This window comes from Triticum urartu, chromosome 7A (assembly GCF_056163025.1).
Source record: "Triticum urartu cultivar PI428250 chromosome 7A, HENAU_Tu73, whole genome shotgun sequence".
Lineage (NCBI taxonomy): Eukaryota > Viridiplantae > Streptophyta > Magnoliopsida > Poales > Poaceae > Triticum > Triticum urartu.
This window is the reverse complement of record NC_141879.1, coordinates 83,126,892-83,149,435: the sequence shown is the minus strand read 5'-3', so window position 1 is coordinate 83,149,435 and position 22,544 is coordinate 83,126,892.

Here is a 22,544-nt window from a genome sequence, read left to right as displayed (position 1 = left end):
CAACTCGAATACCACAACAAAAACAAAACAAAGGATTGGCTTGCAGAATAAACCGAAAACAAACCTGTAATACATATTAGGTGTGATCATTCTATAACCATCCCATTTATGAAATACATATTAGCATCAATAACATAAATAATTTGTGTACAAATTATTGTTAAATACAACATATTAATTAATGGTTTTATGTGTCGATTGTGCATGATCTTACTTTAGTGCAAAGAATTGAACCTCAAATATTGGGATAAACACTATTTTGTATGTAACACATATTATATCAATTGTGCAACTATAACTCAATTTAGATTTTATATAGTTGTTAGACTACACTAGATGTAAAAATGTGAATATTTATGTATTGATGTCTATTAATAATTAGTTTGGATCAAGCATGACACAATAACAAAGACATTTGATAAAGGAGGATTTGGGGTAGAATCGGCAATTCAAGGAAAGAAAATAAATAAACCTAATAAATTATAATTTCTCTTAGAAAGAAATAGAATTAACATCACACAAAAAAGGAGTAATACTATCAAGCAGATGGTAGTACAAAGTTTATTTACAATCATCAAGATTTATCATTTTTGGGGTGTACCTAATTAATATCTTTGTGTTTAGCTTTACTATGGGCTATATGTATGATGCTAGTTTGGCATTGTTTTTCGTAAGCCTATAACTTATAATAAATATGGTATATGTCATGAATACAGAAAAAATAATTTAATATAAAAATAACATAATGAAATAATATATTAATGTACAGGTGCCAATTATACCAACTAAATAATCGTATTATATTTTGAATCAAATAACAATAAACATTGATTAATGAAGTGTATAAAAGTAAACAACTAACCCATGTTGATTGTCTATCTAGATAAAAATATATTCGTTTTCATATTTGGTTCTTCTTCCTCTCTCGTTTACACATGATGTTCTAGAAACCGATATAATATTGAAAATATAAATTTGATAGTTATTTTGTACATGAATGGTAACAAATTAATTATATTGTGAATCCTGTAATAATAAACATTATTAATGAAGTGTGTGAAATAAAACAATTCATTCATCATGATTGTGTGGTAGATAAAAATAATAATATTTCATATTTGATCTTCATCATGTCTCATTTACTCAAGACATTCTAGAAATTGATATAATCTCCAAAATGTAAATTTGATAGTTATTTTGTATACGAATCCTAACAAATTAACTTTCTCCACTTGTTTTTATTTTTCATTTAACATATAATCACGTTATTTTGTTTTAACATTTAGTGAAGGTAAACATGTTTCATGACACTCTTCTCGATATTTCTTCTATTGTTTAATGTGGTAATGCATGTACTACTTCTTTTTGTCTATTTCCCTTAAATTTGTCACCGATACATCCTCCTCTTCAATGTAGACATGGTATGCCCCTCTCTTGGATGTATTTGTTGTCCAAGTGGCATGATTTTACTATCTGTTTTTGCCCTTGTAATTATTTTCATTCCACTCGGGGTACGAAAAAATGTCCTCCAATTGCATCTACATAACTGAGACATAGTAATTCAACTTGATCCTTTACACACCCGTATGTGTGCACCATATATTATAACGATTCTCCGATTAATACCAACACCTTATAATGATCTTTTGCTCTAACAATTTTGAATCCTTATGGTTCTATAAATTTGCCACTTTGGTAGTTTCTTGATCTCCATTACACATCACTTCAAGCATTATTTTTTAGGGAATCACTTTAAGCACTTATATATGTTGTAATATAATGATAAAATCCGAAATAGGATAATTGAATACACTCGTTAGAAAGTTCACTATGTATTTTGATTGTTCAAGTTCAAGGTTGAACTGCAAATATCTTGTTTAAATTTTTTGATAGTTGCAAAATCAAGACATAAGTATCATTTTTGTAACCTCTATGCAGTACACACCTCTTGAACATATTATATTCTCCTCGCAATGCACAATAAGATGAAAGATGCAAGAGTGGTAGGCCTTGGGCTTAGTTGTAACTTGCGATGGGTAATCTATCCTTTCTCCTATAAATATATGATACGCATGCTTGTGCGTATTCTAGAAAAAGAATATCAGAAATATTTAGAGATTATTGGTGAAAGTCCCATGTGTGGTGTTCTTTTTTCTTTTGCCGGGTCCGTATGTGGTGTTCCTTCCGATGTATTTTGTACGACACGATTTCTAGCTTGATGCTTTTGGTTGCGAAATATATAGCACGTACAAGCTTACTGCCTCGCTAGTTGCACAAGCTAGAAGCCTGGTGGATTGATAATGCCTTGCTAGTTGTGTACTTGTACGTGATGTAGACTATATATGAATGTGTATAGATGTATTTTAGAGTGTAGATTCACTTATTTTGCTTCGTATGTAGTCTATATTAAAATCTCCAAAAAAATTATATTTAAATACGGAGAGAGAGTACATCTGACCGTGGTCAGCCAGTGTGTGCGTGTGTTTCTTTGGGCCCAATGCATGCATGTTTGTTTTTTTATAAGGCGTCTATACATTAAGAGAAACCTGATTGTACCCTCAAAAGTTTTAAAAAAAAGTGTGTATGTATGCCTGCATAATCAAGGAATTAGCCTCCTACGCTAGTCTCTAACGGCCACGTTTTTTATATATTAGATAAATGCCACCTTCTTTTAAATATTAGATAAATGAAATATCTTTTTTTTTCTTTTTGAAGACAATGGCACGTCCTTTCTGGAAAGAAGACGTGGCCTACGCTAGTTTTTCTTACTGCCACATCCCTTTTTTTTAATAATAACAACATGTCCTTCACGTAATCCTAGTCCTAGGCTATCTTTTTATGGAAGGTCTTTTTTACGTGATATTTTCTTTATTGAAGATCTTTTTTACGTGGACTTTTTTTGAGCTTTGACTTTGATATTTTAACGAAATCTAGTAACGATGGCTGTTTTGCTTTCCTCTTTTAAATAAGGCAAAAGTGATCGAACAGTTTTTTCTTTATTAATGGCAATGATGGGTAATTTTTTCACTTCAAACTCATCTAATGGCTCTAAAATTTTAATATATTAAATAAACGATCGGATCTTTCTAATTTTTGTGGGATTTTCTAGCCTAATTATCTTTTTTGTGGTTAACCCATCATTTACTTTTTGATATAAATAGATGCAATCATTGAACAGGCTGGACTAAGAGAGCTTCCCTTAAATGGAAGACGATTTACCTGGGCTAATAATTTGGCTGATCCGACCTATGAAAAAATGGATAGGGTTTTAATGTGCCCAATGTGGGAAGAGAAATATCCCCTCACTATACTTCAAGCTTTTGCCAGGGAGGTGTTTGATCATACACCTCTTTATTTGGACACAGGAGATGAACAACCAAAAAAAATACATATTTAGATATGAGAATGCTTGGGCCTTGAGGGACGGGTTTAAGGAATTGGTATAGAAAACTTGGAATGAAAGATATTATGGAGATATATTAGAAAGATGGCAACTCAGGATGAGAAATTTAAGGAAGAAGGCAAAATGATGGAATAGGAATGTGGATGCCTGGTATAGAAAGATAAAAATAGATATTGTCAAAAGATTAGATGAAATAGATAAAAATACTAAAATTAGGGGAATTACTGCGGCTGACAGAAAAGAGCAAAAAGAGCTAAGAGAACAACTGAAAAGGGTGATGATGCAGGAGGAGATTAAAATAATACAAAGATATAAGGATAAGGAAATCACAGAAGGGGATGGAAATACAAGATATTATCAGGCCAAGGTTAATGGGAGAAGGAGAAAAAATAGAATAATATCCCTAGAGCAAGAGGAATGAGTAATAGAAGGAGAGGAGGAACTGAAGAAATATATTACTAGCTTTTACAAAAATTTGTTTGGACATCCTGAAGAAGCCCATATCTCAGTGTGAGACATGGAAACTAATTGTTGGGGAACGTTGTATTTCAACAAATTTCCTACGATCACACAAGATCTATCTAGGAGATGCATAGCAACGAGAGGGGTGTCGGTGTCAAAACCGGCGGATCTCGGGTAGGGGGTCCCGAACTGTGCGTCTAAGGTCGATGGTAATAGGAGACAAGGAACACGATGTTTACCTAGGTTCGGGCCCTCTCTATGGAGGTAATACCCTATGTCCTGCTTGATTGATATTGATGAGTATGAGTATTACAAGAGTTGATCTACCTCAAGATCGTAATGGCTAAACCCTAGAGGTCTAGCTTGTATGGCTATGACCATATGTCTCTCCTATCCAGACTAAGTCCTCCGGTTTATATAGACACTGGGAGGATCTAGGGTTACACAAGGTCGGTTACAAAGAAGGGAATCTACATATCCGGTCGCCAAGCTTGCCTTCCACGCCAAGGAGAGTCCCATCCAGACACGGGTGCAGTATTCGGTCTTCGTATCTTCACAGCCCATCAGTCCGGCCCATGGCTAACAGGCCGGACGCCCGAAGACCCCTTAGTCCAGGACTCCCTCAGTAGCCCCCGAACCAGGCTTCAATGACGAGGTGTTCGGCGCACAGACTATCTTCGGCATTGCAAGGCGGGTTCCTCCTCCGGCGTTTTCCAAGTAATGTGCTCGGCTTTCAATTCAATGCCGCACCCCTCGGCTTTTGTGCATTTATGACCTCGTCCTCCACGTGTCGGGCAAATGTGGACGTTCAGGGCATTTTTTGCAAACAACACCCTAGCCCTGCAAGAAAGAGTGTCTATTTAAAGAGATTGGATCTCAGATCCTTTCGGCACCACACGGAGAAAAATCCTCAGATACTGCCAGGCAAAACTATTCCAACATGGCCAACATTCCCAACTCCTCTTCCCGTTCCAACCTAGAGAGAGGCGAGTGTGAGAGGTGCTCCATGTCCCACAGCCAATTGGTGAAGCTGCAAATGCAGGGATTTCTCCCCATGCAGACCTGGTCCCTGTTCGAGCAGGATTGGCCTCCTTCAACGGCGAAACCCAGGCGGAGGATTTCCCCAATCCGTGTGTGGGAGAACGAGTGTGCTTCGTCCCCTATCTGCTGAGGGGCATGGGATTTTCAATTCACCCATTCCTCTGAGGGCTTCTGGAGTACTATTGCCTCCAGCGGCATAATTTTACCCGGCCTCTGTCCTGCATATTGCGGGTTATGTCGCTTATGCGAACTATTCTTGGGTTGCGAGGCCCATTTCGATTTCTGGAGTAGACTGTTTTGCCTCGTCCCTCGCAATCAAGGTGGGTCAATTTTTGAAGTGGGAGGAGCCGAAGTGTGGCGCATCGCCGGGACCAGATACCTGTCCGGCACGCCGTAGAAAGCTCCCGAATAGTGGCCTTCCGAATGGTTCTACATCGACGACGTCGCTCTACCCGACCCTGTCCGCATGGGCCTCCCCGAGTTTTCAAATGCTCCACTCGCCATAATTGGCGTCCTCGGAGCCTCGAGGAAGAGGATAGTGCGGAGGTCAGCCTGCTGCTGGGCAAGATTAAGGCGCTTGCCCAGTCCGGATTGTCAATAGTCGAGGTAATGGCGATCTCTATAACGCATGCGGGGGGGGGGGGGGGGGGGGGGAGGGTCCAACCACTCCAATACAGAGGGCTGCCCATGTGGCATTATAACGGGGAAGATGACGTCTCATGCTATGGTCGGAAGGGCCCGAAGACCCCCGCCGCCCTGGCTAAAATACTAGCCGAGCTGTATAAAGGGGAGAAGGATGAGTTTTCCCATCTCCAATATCGAGATGGATTTTCCATGTATAATCCTCCCAACTGGGTAAGGTTCAGCTTCACTATTTTACTTTTGTCCCTGAATCATTCTAGGCAGGCAGCATCTTATCTGCTCATAACAGGAATGGCAAAAGGCTGTCGAGGGGATCCATGACCCTGCCCCTCAGCCGGAGAATCGCAACCGGGATCTTGACCCCGGATATGAGGAAGATCCGGACATATTTGTGGAGCTTGAGGATGGAATATTCTATCAAATGAGCTACGATGGTACATATGTAACCATTATCGCTGATTACCCCGACCTCCTTCCTGCTTCACGTGTAAGCAATCCGAAGACACCTTATCCAAAAGAGTTTTCTCATCCCCCCTTACCCACCGCACTGTCATGTGCTTTAGAAGGGGAAGCGTTCGGTGCGCCATGCTACCCCGGGAGCATCTCCGAAGAGAGCGTCCCCCATACCAGGCAAGCCTTCTAAGAGGAAGGCAAACGAAGATACGGCCGAGCCTTCATCAAAGAGGTATGGATTTGTAAGTATGCACCTTGGCAGTCACATCTAACTGTGATATTTCCGTTTACCCTGTATCAGGAAAAAGGTGTGTCGGAATATTTTCGGGGGTCCGGCCGGCCATACTTCCCGCAGCCAGGATCCAGATCCTACCGTGAAGACGGGGGCTGATGCGGGGGTGACGTCGGACTGTCCTCCAGCCGAGGATTCGGATGACGTATCCGTCACCAACTCGGAAGTGGAGAGCGCCATGAATCAAGACCCTGGCTTTTCAGAGGAGGCATTTAACGCCTTCAGCTCGGCTGATGCATATATCCGAGCTGCTCGAGATGGGCTTAACAGAGCCACAAAACAACATTTAAAAGATGTCCAGGTAAGTTTGTTTTATCTGACTATGATAACCATATGCCAGTAGCCCCCGAGACTTAAAGTAGTTGAAACAACTGATTTAAGGATCAATGTACAACCAGATGCTTACGGAGAAGAACACCCTGTTAACTCAGGAACTAGAAAAGTGTCAGAGCCAGCTGTCTGCTGCCAATGCCGAACTTGAGAAATCCAAGAAGGCATTCCCTAGTAATGTTTTCCTCCATCGAGAAATCCTAATTGTACACTAATATTGTTAATCTGATTGCTTATCTTTGTATTGGATCGTTAGACCAACTGCGAGAGCAGCTGGACGCCGCTTGAAGCGAAGAAAACGGAGCCAAAAAAACTGCTAGCAGCGGGTGAGCGTGTGTTAACAAAAGTCGTTCAGGAGAAAAAGAAGCTCCAGGATTTGAACACCAAACAGGGCGAAGAACTGAAAGATGTGCGAGCTCAGCTAGCTGACTCCGTGAAGGAGAACAAAAAACTGCGAGGCGGCATATTCAATATGTGGCCGCATTTATCTTATAACAGTTTGGAAGTAACAGTAGCTGATATAGCTGTGATTGCAGGTGTGTTGATGGGCCGCCCCGAAGAGGAGGTGTCCGGATCATCAAGAGATCTTCTGCAAGGGCTGTCGCAGTTGCACGAGCAAGCTCGACAGGCAATGCGGAGTGTAGCCAAGGCCTTATGGCCATCCGACTCCCCTCCAGGAAGTATGGAGAAGCTTGTAGAGCTGTTCAAGGGAGCGCGGCGGCATATCCGACTGTGGAAGATATCGGCCTGCTGAGAGGGTGCGTGGGAAGCCTGGGCCATGGTAAAAACATGATATTCCAAGCTGCATCCAGACTTCAATTGAACATGTTAATTCAACAGTGCGCTCCCACTCAAATCAATATCTCTCATAATTAATTTTGAGTGATACAAGATCGAGACTTCAATTCATTGCCATAGAATCATCATCTCATAATGGGAATTTTAATCGGTAGGCCAACTTGCCGATCACATCTCTATGTGACTCTTGCTCATCTTTCGATGTGTGTGTTCCGAGCTCAGGACGATCCTGCCATGAACGTCAAGACAACCAAGTGATCTTGCTGTGAGGTCTGACCTCACCCGCCTCACACTTCTCTAATCGTTCGTACCCATGCATCCATGGCGCACCCTGAAAAGATAGGTGCCGTGACGGTGCTACACTTGGGAGAACACTAACTACTTGATATTTCAGTGAGAGATCACCCTAATAAAAAGCGACTACCGCGCAATCAAGAAGGGTGCATCATAAGGGATAAACATCTTAGGCAATTCATAATAGCATGATATGGTATAGCCCTTTTCGACGGAGAAGTCTTTCATTTCTTCGTCTTCGGCATTCGCGTCGGTGTTCACCTTCATGAAGATTGCCACCACCTAGTTGATGCACCAGATAATATTGCTATCTCTATAGCTAATAAAATAAGTGCATTACTTAAGGTTGACACGTAGGTCATTAAAGTGACAATCATATGGCTCCAACCATCATGCCGAATCATGACACGCAGGTCATGTTAATTACATCATATAGTCATCTCATACATAATCAAATTGAATATGAGCATTGCTATACCACATCACATGCACATCCTGCAAAACCAAGTTAGACGCCTCTAATCGGTTTATGCAAAAGTTTATTTTACGTGGCTTCTAAGGTATTGACTTAAACCACGGCTACCAACGTTTTATCATCAAGTATGATTATTCAAGTTGCTAGATTAACATCTCGGGGTGTATGAAACATGAGATAATTAAATCTCGAGCTCCATACAAAACTTCGTCATATGCATGACCCCCGTGCAGATCATATCTGCAATGCCCTTTCATCTGCGAATTTCATCTTTCTTTTGACTACGGCAGAACCCAAAGAACTGATAGCACTTCCATGATCAATCAGGATCACGGATTGCCAGAACTTTGTCAAATTCTACCATGCTATCTCGAGATTGAGCAAACGCAAATTCTAGGGAAGCAACAAGAACGTCGGATAACAGATTTCATCTATCACCCGCATAAATAATTTTCTGCAATAGATCTCATCTACTACCCAATTATATTATGCAATACCCATACATCTCCATGTATTCTAGATCGAAACCTGCATCTATGCATAGCACGTTTCTTGATGCCACTGCAGGGTAACACAGCAGAAAACAAAAATATTCCGACCTACGCACAGCCCAGGACCACTATGGAGACTGCATACATGGTTTGATCTTTTTCGTTACCGATTCGTAGCGCAGCGGGAAGTAGAGTCGATGACGATCGGCGATGCAGATCCCCGCAGCTAGGATTTACAACCTCACAACCGCGAGGATGTATACCCTCATCTGCTCCTCAGACAGCCCTCCGGGAGGCGGTCAAATAGCCCCCCGGATGGTGTCGCGGACAGCCCTTCGGGAGGACCTTCGAAACTCGAACGGTCACTCGGACAGCCCTGCGGGAGGACCTTCGAAACTCGGACGGTCGCACAGACAGCCCTTCGGGAGGCACTCATGAACTAAGACCGAAACTATGATCTCTGTACAGAGTTGCACACATACGGTGTCATCTATCCGGCAGGGCTTCACCATCCAGAACTAGTTCCTGCCGGAACCCAGACAGCCTTTCGGCTCTATGAAACTATTTCGCGGGGAGGGAGAGAGAAGCCAGATCATTGCATGGCACTTGTATGTGAGAAGGGATGAGGAGAATGGCAGCCCCTTCTCCTCCTTTTATAGGCCAAGGCAAGGGGTGGGGTGGTGGAGGAAATACCAAAACACCCATGCTACATGTCCCACATGAAGGGTGAAATGGTAACTCAAGTGGGGCACCAAGGGGACACCATGGAGGCACCCCCTTGTCCAGCCACAACCTTGTCCCCTCCCATGGGGGGGGCCCCACAACAAGCCACCAACATGTCACCTAGAAACATGGGTGCTCCCTAGACAAAAAGCCACCAAACATGTAACCCCCGATTCATGGGATCTTGTCCCCTCGTGCTGAGACAAGATGTTTTCCGCGAAACATTTTTTTTGAAAAATTCCAGAAGGTCCCAAAACAATTCCGGCACCCTCTAAAATTCTTCTAGGCATGATCCGAAACATTTCCGGTGTGGTGATTTTTATCAGCGAAAAGCAACAACGGCGGTTATAGCAGGTCCGGAACATTTTCGGTTTTTCTCTCCGAAAATTCCCAAAAGTTCCCAGACCAATTCTGGGGCCCTCTAAGAATTTCCAGGCGAGTGCCGAAACCATTTTGACCTAATAATATATTCCAAAACAACTTTTTGGTTTTACCGAAACCCTTTCGGTGTTCTCTCTCCGGAACTCTTCCGTTGTCTCCAAAACTTTTCCGGTGACTTTCTCTCAGACTCCCTGTCTAGTATTCAGCAGATAAATGACCCTTAAGCGTGTGACCCTATAGGTTCGGTGAAGTATAGACATGACCTGAAACCCCTTCCGATCAATGATCAATATCGGAGCCGTGGACACCCATATTAACCCCTATACCCACACGAATGAATATTTGAGTGAACCTCCAGTTGCCGTGTGCTATTCCTGTTGCTTCGTGATATGTTACAAATACCCGAGGTGAGATTTACTTGCATCCCCGTGGATCAATGACTTGTCCACTATGCTAGTTACCTCGTTACCGGTTTTGTTCTCTTTTCTCGTTTCCGTGTTGCGGCATCCCTGTGATCAAATAACACTGTGTCTGGCCAGACGATGATGGATACCGTAACATCGAGAGGGCCCGAGAATATCTCTCCATCGTCGGAGGAGCAAATCCCAATCTTGAGCTATCAAGTTACTTGACACACTTTTCCATGAACCCATAAGCCGCCGTAATAGCCACCTATTTACGGATGACGTTTAACAAACCACAAATTTCATGAAGCAAGTATGAAGAAACTCGATACTCTCATGGTTTAAGGGATTATGCGAACGTTAACCATCTCTGTGTTATGTACCATTAACTTGCGACGAACGAATCTCATAGCATAACATCAATCCGGGTCGATTCAACACAAATGTTCTCTTAACATTGTGCCCTCAAAGTTGCTGGCATAGACATGCCCATGACCAGGAAAACCGAATCATCATGCAACACTTGAGTTAGTCTTAGAGGCCAGACTAGGAATACTTCTTACCGTTTATTATTCCACACGTGCATATGAGTCTTCCTCCAAACCTCGTGTTATTGCAGACTCAAGAACCATAGCAGTTATAGCATGGAACATAAACATAATTATGAACATGGAGATAAGTAATAGCATTTATTATTGCCTCTGGGGCATATCTCCTACAGACTGCCACTTGCACTAGAGTCAATAATCTAGTTAATGCTAATACACTTTACACCTATGGCATACCGGTGTAAAAATTGCTTCGCATGTGGTATAGCCTGATTTCCATCGGATCTGACAACTTCAGTTCCGCGTCTATCTCTGCATATCCTCGCGTTTTCACGCTTTCACAAAATTCATATTTTGTGCGGACTTGGCTTTTATGTATGTGAATCACAGGTCGAACCTGGATTCCTCAGACTGAGTTATGGAGAAACTACCTCCAGTAGTGTCCCATTGACAAAAGCCATCTTGGAACCATACTAAGTTCATGAATGAACTATATGATTCAACATCTTGTTTATCGCTTCTAAACCGTCAACATACTTAGTCATTTGTTGTAGAATTCGTCACAGTATCCTGTTGGGAACAATTTCCAACTACCGTGCCACCATATTGTGTATTACACAAAACCCTTAACTTAAATCGAAAATCGCATGGAGAAAAGATGAAGACTGTATCGATGTAACATTTTACAACGAACTCTTCATGATCTCCGCTTGTGAGAAAACATATCATCAGTACTTACTCTAGTACTCTATGACATCTTTCACTGTTGTCCCACGATCAGTACTTTGATCACTTTAGTATCCATACTCGCAACACCTTGGGAGTATCGGACATATCTGGTTGTTTTACATACCATGGAGTACATGATTAATCCAAACACAAAAGTGTGTGGAATCTGCATCATGTATTTCGCTCATCAGTGTTTTGGGACACCGAGTCTTGCAAAAAACTCTTCCATGTGACTCCGGCAAGAATCACTCCTTGGCGGTTTTAAATGCTAAAAGGTTTTAGCACCTTGTCAATATGTATTCATTGCTTAGCCCTATTAGGTAAATCTATCGCCATAGATCATTATGCCTAATATTGAGGCTATTTAGCCTAAGCACTTCATCAAAAAAATATTTTCAAATGAAGTTCTAATTCATGTTAAGAAATTTATTTCCAATTAACAATGTGTCAAGCACACAAGGTTTTTAGAAATATTATTACGCTCCCACTTACTTTCTTGAATTACAAGCATCTTCGTTACCCATTGATGAAGTCAGAACCCTTTGACCATTTCATCAAAGCATGAATATTCAAACTCCATTTTGCTCTCTTCTATCCATCACTGGAACTCTGAAGTTTGCACCCTTACTAGCATCCCCTGGATAGACAAAATGCCTTGGACTGTAACACATGCAAGTCCTTGGTTTCATTTCCATCAGATGGAAATCCTATTGTCATCCATGTTTCATATCTCATGATTGAAATATGTATTAATTGCTAGTTCAACCCGAACCGACTTTAAGCATCGCTACGATGAAAACAACCTCATTGTAGTCAACTCTTGAACTTGTTATTTCAATAAGTCGAGCTTTATGGATAAAACATTTTTATCCGTATCAGTTTTAAGTTCCATAAATATTCGTTAGACTCTAAGTCTTCCGAAAGGTGTATCAAGGTTTTAATCTTGAATCACTTATATGGAAACTAACTCGGGTTGTATTGGCATTTAGCCAATTCCGGAGTCAGGGCCCATCAATGCTTCCTTGTGTATCGTAGGTATAATGTTGTATAACAACAATATCTCGTTTGCGCACCTGAGAGGTTTGCACGAGCCTTGCCTACGTGGTTCAGCTGCAAGTTCGACTGAAGTTCATACATTTTATTGTAGAGACTTCCGTATCAGTCGCAGTAGGAAACTCTGGAATTACTTCCAAGATCTCTTTCCTTTGATCTGATGACGAAGATACTGTTTATCTCGTCGAGTTGCACTATTCTCCCACTCACCTTTTTGAAAGAAACATTCTCTTTAAAAGCACACCTTTTCGTGGCAAAACTATTTTCCTCGGTATAGTGAGGGAGGAATACCCAACATTTTGGTATAACCTACAAAGTAGCACTTGTCTAAATTGGATTAGGTTTGTAACGTTTTACACAAGCCCCATATTCCAAATGTTAAGAAAAGATATAACATGGTTGGGCGTACCATACCATGGCTTCATTTCAACAGACCCGATGTAGCTCTTTTCAGTGTAAAAGCCGCAGTCTCTAAAGCATCACTTTAAAAGGGATAATGGCACATTTATTAATGTCATCTTTGACCTTACCATGTCATAAATGGTGAGATTACATCTCCACGGACTTTCCACTTGTAGTGTTGTTCCAGGAGGTGCAAGTTATGGAACCCCTTTCACAACTCATCAGACATTCGCTAAACATGTAACTCAAATATTCCTTTATGCAATCAAATTGCAGAAACATAATTTTCTTGTTACAATAACTTCTACTTCATTTTTGAAAACCTTTCGAATGATTTCAAAAGATCCAGACTTACATCTCATAAAGTAAATATCCATATATCTACTTGAGTCATTTCTGAAGATAAATAAATCCACCACTTGCAACAACATTTATTGAACTACACACATCAAAATGTATGATCACCAATAAGTTTGTTGCTCGTTCCTTATGGCCTGTGAACGGTATTTCAGTCACTTCACTTTTCGGAGGAAAGTTGCAAGTGTCAGATGATTCAAAATCGAACGACTTCAAAATCCATCATAATGGAATTTTTCCATGCGGGTTTCTCTAATGTGACCAAATGCAGTGCCACACATGTGTGGTATTCTCATAGTCTCGTGACATTTAGTGTCAGCGTTATGGATGTATCATATTACTATCAATATTCATAACATACATCCCATCTTGGATGGAAGCATGACCCTTCATGTTATTCATAATACTTAACAACAATTGTTGGTTTTATGAACAACTCTTTTGCAACAAACATTATGCAATGGGCTAGAGTGTATGAAACTCTAAAATGAATTATGAAAGTAAACCCAAAGGTATTGTATTATTATCAATATTCATAACATACATCTCATTCATAATGAAAGTATGGCCCTTGTGTTATTCATAACATCGAACATAAAAACTTATCTTATGAACAACCTTCTTGCAAGATACCTTATGCAATGGGCTAGAGTTTGTAAAAATCTAAATGAATTATGAAAATAAATACAGATGGCAATACACCGATGGAAGGTATAGTAACATTTACTATGTTCCCTATGTATACCTTAACCTCATTTCTGGCTAGTCTTTTTAGGCCATAGTAGCTCTTACATTGATTCGCAACAGAATGCAATCGAGCGGGTATCTTTGTGATTAACTCACAATACCCAAGAATTAGTGATTAACATGTTTAACCATAATTCCCAAGAACTATATCTTTGGCTAGCCTGCTATACATCAAAAACTTGTATGACACTCATACATGAGCTGGATATTCCAGTCATCTTTCTTTCTGCCTTTATACTTCTAATAGTTTAACTTTTAGTATTTATCCTACTGGCAAAAGAAGCACCCAACTTAAGAGTGGCGTTAGCCCCAAACTTACTATGCGTGTAAGTCATACTAACACCCTTTGGACACTTCCTTTCTCTTTAACTTGTTGTTTTATTCACCTTTCATTATATGACAGGCGTTCTTTTGGATCCCTTTCCCAACAGTCAAATGCATAGTAAACACTTTTACTAATACTTGCAAACAAACATTGCTTTGTTTGTATCTGAAAATAATTTTTAGTTCCATGAATATCATATAACTATCCCAACTTTCGAAGTTTGGGTTTCATGGAAGCAAACATATTCCACTTGACCGTAACATAATTCTAGCTTTTGGATCGAAGGACGAGAGTCACATGATCCATAGTATTAGCGGGAGGATATGGAAAGCATGCGATAGGACAAAGTCCTTCTCGGAACTTTTGGGGACAATCCTCACATTACGTTACCAATCGTAAAGTTTTAACCAGATATTTAACAGCTATTCAATTTTAACAGGGAACGTGGAAACGCGAGCCATTATTGTACAACTACTTTGCAAGAAACACTTAGACAATGTTCATAATTAATTGCACTGAGAATTAAACATGTTAATTCAACAGTGCGCTCCCACTCAAATCAATATCTCTCATAATTAATTTTGAGTAATACAAGATCCAGCCTTCAATTCATCGCCATAGAATCATCATCTCATAACGAGAATTTTAATCGGTAGGCCAACTTGCCGATCACATCTCTATGTGACTCTTGCTCATCTTTCGATGTGTGTGTTCCAAGCTCAGGACGATCCTGCCATGAACGTCAAGACAACCAAGTGATCTTGCTGTGAAGTCTGACCTCACCCGCCTCACACTTCTCTAATCGTTCGTAACCATGCATCCATGGCGCACCCCGAAAAGATAGGTGCCGTGACGGTGCTACACTTGGGAGAACACTAACTACTTGATATTTCAGTGAGAGATCACCCTAATAAAAAGCAACTACCGTGTAATCAAGAAGGGTGCATCATAAGGGATAAACAACTCAGGCAATTCATAATAGCATGATATGGTATAGCCCTTTCTGACGAAGAAGTCTTTCATTTCTTCGTCTTTGGCATTCGCGTCACTGTTCACCTTCATGAAGATTGCCACCACCTTGTCGATGAACCAGATAATATTGCTATCTCTGTAGCTAATAAAATAAGTGCATTACTTAAGGTTGACACGCAGGTCATTAAAGTGATAATCATATGGCTCCAACCATCATGTCGAATCATGACACGCAGGTCATGTTAATTACATCATATAGTCATCTCATACATAATCAAATTGAATATGAGCATTGCTATACCACATCACATGCACATCCTGCAAAACCAAGTTAGACGCCTCTAACCGGTTTGTGCAAAATTTTATTTTACGTGGCTTCTAAGGTTTTGACTTAAACCGCAGCTACCAACGTTTTATCATCAAGTATGATTATTCAAGTTGCTAGATTAACATCTCGGGGTGTATGAAACACGAGATAATTAAATCTCGAGCCCCATACTAAACTTCGTCATATGCGTGACCCCCGTGCAGATCATATCTGCAATGTCCTTTCATCTGCGAATTTCATCTTTCTTTTGACTACGGCAGAACCCAAAGAACTGATAGCACTTCCATGATCAATCAGGATCACGGATTGCAAGAACTTTGTCAAATTCCACCATGCTGTCTCGAGATTGAGCAAACGCAAATTCTAGGGAAGCAACAAGAATGCCGGGTAACAGATTTCATCTGTCACCCGCATAAATAATTTTCCGCAATAGATCTCATCTACTACCCAATTATATTATGCAATACCCATACATATCCATGTATTCTAGATCGAAACCTGCATCTACGCATAGCACGGCTCTTGATGCCACTATAGGGTAACGCAGTAGAAAACAAAAATTTTCCGACTTACACACCAGCCTAGGACCACTATGGAGACTGCATACATGGTTTGATCTTTTTCATTACCGACTCGTAGCGAAGTGGGAAGTAGAGTCGATGACGATCGGCGGTTCAGATCACCGCAGCTAGGATTTACAACCTCCCAACCGCAAGGATGTATACCTCATCTGCTCCTCAGACAGCCCTACGGGAGGCGGTCGAATAGCCCCCGGACAGTGTCGCGGACAGCCCTTCGGGAGGACCTTCGAAGCTCGAACGGTCACTCGGACAGCCCTTCGGGAGGACCATCGAAACTCGGACGGTCGCACGGACAGCCCTTCGGGAGGCACTCACGTACTAAGACCGAAACTACGATCTCTCTACAGATTTGCACACATACGGTGTCATCTATCCGGCAGGGCTTCCTGTCGGAACTAGTTCTTGTCGGAACCCAGACAGCCTTTCGGCTCTACGAAACTATTTCGTGGGAAGGGAGAGAGAAGCCAGATCATTGCATGGCACTTGTATGTGAGAAGGGATGAGGAGAATGGCAGCCCCTTCTCCTCCTTTAATAGGCCAAGGCAAGGGGTGGGGTGGTGGAGGAAATACCAAAACACCCATGCTACATGTCCCACATGAAGGGTGAAATGGTAACTCAAGTGGGGCACCAAGGGGACACCATGGAGGCACCCCCTTGGCCAGCCACAACCTTGTCCCCTCCCATGGGGGGCCCTCCAACAAGCCACCAACATGTCTCCTAGAAACATGGGTGCTCCCTAGACAAAAAGCCACCAAACATGTAACCCCCGATTCGTGGGATCTTGTCCCCTCGTGCTGAGACAAGATGTTTTCCATGAAACAATTTTTTTTGAAAAATTCCGGAAGGTCCCAGAACATTTCTGGCACCCTCTAAAATTCTTCTGGGCATGATCCGAAACATTTCCGGTGTGGTGATTTTTATCAGCGAAAAGCAACAACGGCGGTTACGACAGCTCTGGAACATTTTCGGTTTTTCTCTCCGAAAATTCCCAAAAGTTCCCAGACCAATTCTGGGGCCCTCTAAGAATTTCCATACGACTACCGAAACCATTTTGACCTAATAATATATTCCAAAACAACTTTTCAGTTTTACCGAAACTCTTTCGGTGTTCTCTCTCCAGAGCTCTTCCGTTCTCTCCGAAACTTTTCCGGTGACTTTCTCTCAGACTCCCTGTCTAGTATTCAGCAGATAGATGACCCTTAAGCGTGTGACCCTATAGGTTTGGTGAAGTATATACATGACCTGGAACCCCTTCCGATCAATCATCAACATCGAATCCATGGACACCCATATTGACCCCTATACCCACACGAATGAATATTCGAGTGAACCTCCAGTTGCCATGTGCTATTACTGTTGCTTCGTGATATGTTACAAATACCCGAGGTGAGATTTACTTGCATCCCCGTGGATCAACGACTTGTCCACTATGCTAGTTACCTCGTTACCGGTTTTGTTATCTTTTCTCATTTCCGTGTTGCGGCATCCCTGTGATCAAATCACATTGTGTCTGGCCAGAGAATGATGGATACCGTAACACCGAGAGGGCACGAGAATATCTCTCCATCGTCGGAGGAGCAAATCCCAATCTTGAGCTATCAAGTTACTTGACACACTTTTGCATGAACCCGTAAGCTGCCGTAATAGCCACCTATTTGCGGATGACGTTTAGCAAACCCCAAAGTTCATGAAGCAACTATGAAGAAACTCGATACTCTCAGGGTCTAAGGAATTATGCAAACGTTAACCATCTTTGTGTTATGTACCATTAACTTGTGACGAACGAATCTCATAGCATAACATCAATCCGGGTCGATTCAACACAAATGTATTCTTAACATTGTGCCCTCAAAGTTGCTGGCATAGACATGCCCATGACCGGGAAAACAGAATCATCATGCAACACTTGATCTAGTCTTAGAGGCCAGACTAGGAATACTTCTTATTGTTTATTATTCCAAACGTGCATATGAGTCTTCCTCCAAGCCTCGTGTTATTGCAGACTCGAGAACCATAGCAGTTATAGCATGGAACATAAACATAATTATGAAGTTGGAGATAAGTAATAGCATTTATTCTTGCCTCTAGGGCATATCTCCTACAGAATAGACAATGTGTATCTGGCTAGTTATGTTATATTACATTATGTAAGAAACATCTTCCAGAGAGAATAGTTCCTTTAAGGGTTCTTTTCCCTGGGTGTGCATGCATTTAATGTGCATGTCCGGACTGTGATTGAAAAAATCACAGAGTAAGTAACTTCTGGGGTTTCATAATGGAATGAATGCGGGAACATCTTTAATTTGCCGACCGAATATTCCCTTAAGAATGCTAGCTTTCGGCTTCACCTAGTCTGAGGTACACATCCGGATGACCCGGCAGTAACAATCGCAGAGGTGCTCCCTTTATGCCCTAGCCGAACAAACGGGAGCGTAGAGCATAAGCACAAGAGCCAGGCAACCCAGCTTGGCCAAAACTTAAGTCATATTGATGCATATAATGGCGAAGAAAAGGTACATATGGAAAAACGCAGATGTGGTGAGCTTGATGCTCAAAGGATAATAGCAAGCTCCTATACGAGAAGCCCCTAGGTATAAAGAACGTACATATGTAGAGATGTACGCATTAGGTAAGGACGGTCTAGCCGTACTAAAACCGTAAGGCTAAAGAGCAAAATGAAAAAATGATAAAAAACGAAAAGAGAGAAAAAATAACGTTAATAACAGGAGGGAGGAGACGAACACAGAGTTCGGCGCTAGGCGTAAAATCATCGTAGTCTAGCCGCATTCCAGGGGTTCGGCTCTAGGTGATTGTCTGACGCATCACGCAGGCGGTACGTTCCTCCGGTGAGAACTTCGTCAATGATGAAGGGATCCTCCCACTTGGGCTTGAGTTTGTCCATTTTCTTCTCTGGCAGGCGTAGAACGAGTTCACCAACGTTATAAGTCTGGGCCCGCACTTCTCTTCTTTGATACCTGCGAGCATGCTATTGATAAAATGTGGAACGGGCTTTTGCGACATCGCACTCCTCCTCTAAGGCATCTAGGCTGTCCTGCCGATCAAGCTCGGCTGCTCTCTCTTCGTACATGCGCACTCGAGGTGAGTCATGAATAATATCGCAGGGTAACACTGCTTCTGCACCGTACACCATGAAGAAAGATGTATATCCAGTAGTGCGGTTGGGCGTGGTCCACAGCCCCCAGAGTACGGAGTCAAGTTCCTCCACCCAGTGCTTGTCTGATTCGTTCAAAGACCGCACTAGTCTAGGTTTGATGCCTCTCATAATAAGACCATTAGCCCGTTCGACTTGACCATTTGTCTGCGGGTGATAGACCGAGACGTAATCGAGCTTAATGCCTAGATTAGCACACCAGGTTTTCACTTCATCGGCTGTGAAATTAGAGCCATTGTCGGTGATTATGCTGTGCGGGACACCATAACGGTGTACCACGCCGGATATGAAATCTATCACTGGCCCCGCTTCAGCCATTTTGACTGGTTTGGCCTCTATTCACTTAGTGAATTTATCCACCATGACCAACAGATACGTTCTCTTATGGCTTCCTCCTTTAAGGGGTCCGACCATATCGAGTCCCCAGACCACAAAAGGCCAAGTGATGGGGATTGTTTGTAAGGCGGTGGGGGGCATATGGCTTTGGTTGACGAAGAGTTGGTGATACGTATCCATCGTATCTATAATTTTTGATTGTTCCAAGCCAATATTCTACAACTTTCATATACTTTTGGCAACTTTTTATACTATTTTTGGGGACTAACATATTGATCCAGTGCCCAGTGCCAGTTCCTGTTTGTTGCATGTTTTTTGTTTCACAGAAAATCCATATCAAACGGAGTCCAAACGGGATAAAAACGGACAGAGACTATTTTTAGAATATTTGGAAAATATGGGAAGAAAAATCCACGTGAGACAGTTCCCGAGGGGGGCACGAGGCAGGGGGCGCGCCACTGACCCTCGTGGGCCCCTCATAAGGCAGTTGCTTCTATTCTTTTGCCGCAAGAAAGCTAATTTTCAGGAAAAAATCTCGGCGAAGATTTCAGTCCAATCGGAGTTACGGATCTCCATATATATACGAAATGATGAAAGGGTAGCCGAGGGGGAACGCAGAAACAGACAGAGACAGAGAGACAGATCCAATCTCGGAGGGGCTCTCGCCCCTCCCATGCCATAGAGACCATGGACCAGAGGGGAAACCCTTCTCCCATCTAGGGAGGAGGTCAAGGAAGAAGAAGAAGAAGAAGAAGAAGGGGCCCCCTCTCCCCTTCTCTTCCGGTGGCGCCGGAACGCTACCGTGGCCACCATCGTCATCACCGCGATCTTCACCAACACCTCCGCCATCTTCACCAACATCTCCATCACCTTCCCCCCTCTATCTACAGCAGTCGACTCTCCCGCAACCCGCTGTACCCTCTACTTGAACATGGTGCTTTATGCTTCATATTATTATCCAGTGATGTGTTGCCATCCTATGATGTCTGAGTAGATTTTCGTTGTCCTATCGGTGGTTGATGAATTGCTATGATTGATTTAATTTGCTTATGGTTATGTTGCTGTCCTTTGGTGCTCATAATATGAGCGCGCGTGTGGATTACACCATAGGGTTAGTTGTATGTTGATAGGACTATGTATTGGAGGGCAAGAGTGACAGAAGCTTCAACCTAGCATAGAAATTGATGCATACGGGGTTGAAGGGGGACCAATATATCTTAATGCTATGGTTGGGTTTTACCTTAATGAACGTTAGTAGTTGCAGATGCTTGCTAATAGTTCCAATCATAAGTGCATAGAATTCAAAGTCAGGGATGACATGCTAGCAGTGGCCTCTGCCACATAAAACTTGTTATCGGTCTGTAAAGTAGTCAATTGCTTAGGGACAATTTCGCAACTCCTACCACCACTTTTCCACACTCGCTGTATTTACTTTATTGTGTCTTTATCTAAACAGCCCCTACTTTTTATTTACGCTCTCTTTATTATCTTGCAAACCTATCCAAAAACACCTACAAAGTACTTCTAGTTTCATACTTGTTCTAGGTAAAGCGAACGTTAAGCGTACGTAGAGTTGTATCGGTGGTCGATAGAACTTGAGGGAATATTTTTTCTACCTTTAGCTTCTCGTTGGGTTTGACACTCTTACTTATCGATAGAGGCTCCAATTGATCCCCTATACTTGTGGGTTATCCAGACCTTTTTCTGGCGCCGTTGCCGGGGAGTCATAGCATGGGGTGAATATTCTCGTGTGTGCTTGTTTGCTTTATCACTAAGTAATTTTTATTTGCTGTTCTAAGTTGTTCTCTATCTTTAGTTATGGATATGGAACACGAAATACCAAAAAAATAGGTTTACTTGCTACTCATAGAGATGGGGAACCTCCTAAAACCCTCGATGCTCATTATGTGAAAGATATCATGTACTACTTTGATAATCCTGAGAAAACCCCATTCAATTATATAACGGGAGACACGTTGGATCAACATGAATACTTTAGGGATTATCTCTTGACACAAACAGGGAAACTATTATGCGATCAAATTCATATGTTGCATTGGTATGCTCGGCAACTTTGCTTGAGATATGACTATACTTGTTGCTCTAGGATGAAGGCTCCACACCTTCCCTTTTCATGCAAATTTAATGATGATAAAACCTTGGCTTCTTATGCTAATGGTATATATGATTACTATGATGTGGAACAAATAGAAGAATTTGTTGCTTTTATGGGTGCTTATGAAATTGAATCTTTGTTTAAAGAGTGTGAATTTTTTGATGATTCAGTTTATAGACCTGAAAATTTAGCTATCCTTAAATATTGCTATGAGAATTATGAATTCAATGCCGATATTGATGCATTTATTGAGAAAGTCTCTGTTGTCCAAGAAGAGACTAATATTTTGCAGGAGTCTATGGAAGAAGAAATTGATGAAACTGTGAGCTCATTGAATGAAAAATATGATGAGGGGAGCGAAGAACAAAAGGAGGAAGAGCGGATTAGCTACCCGTGCCCACCTTCTAATGAGAGTAACTCCTCAACTCATACATTGTTTAATTTCCCTTCGTGCTTACCGAAGGATGATTGCTATGATGATTGTTATGATCCCGTTGATTCTCTAGAAATATCCCTTTTTGATGATGCTTGCTATGCTTGTGGCCAAGATGCAAATATAAATTATGCTCGTGGAGATGAAATTGCTATAGTCCCTTATGTTAAACATGAAATTGTTGCTATTGCACCCGCACATGAAAGTCCTATTATCCTTTTGGATTCCCTCGACTACACTATATCGGAGAAGTTT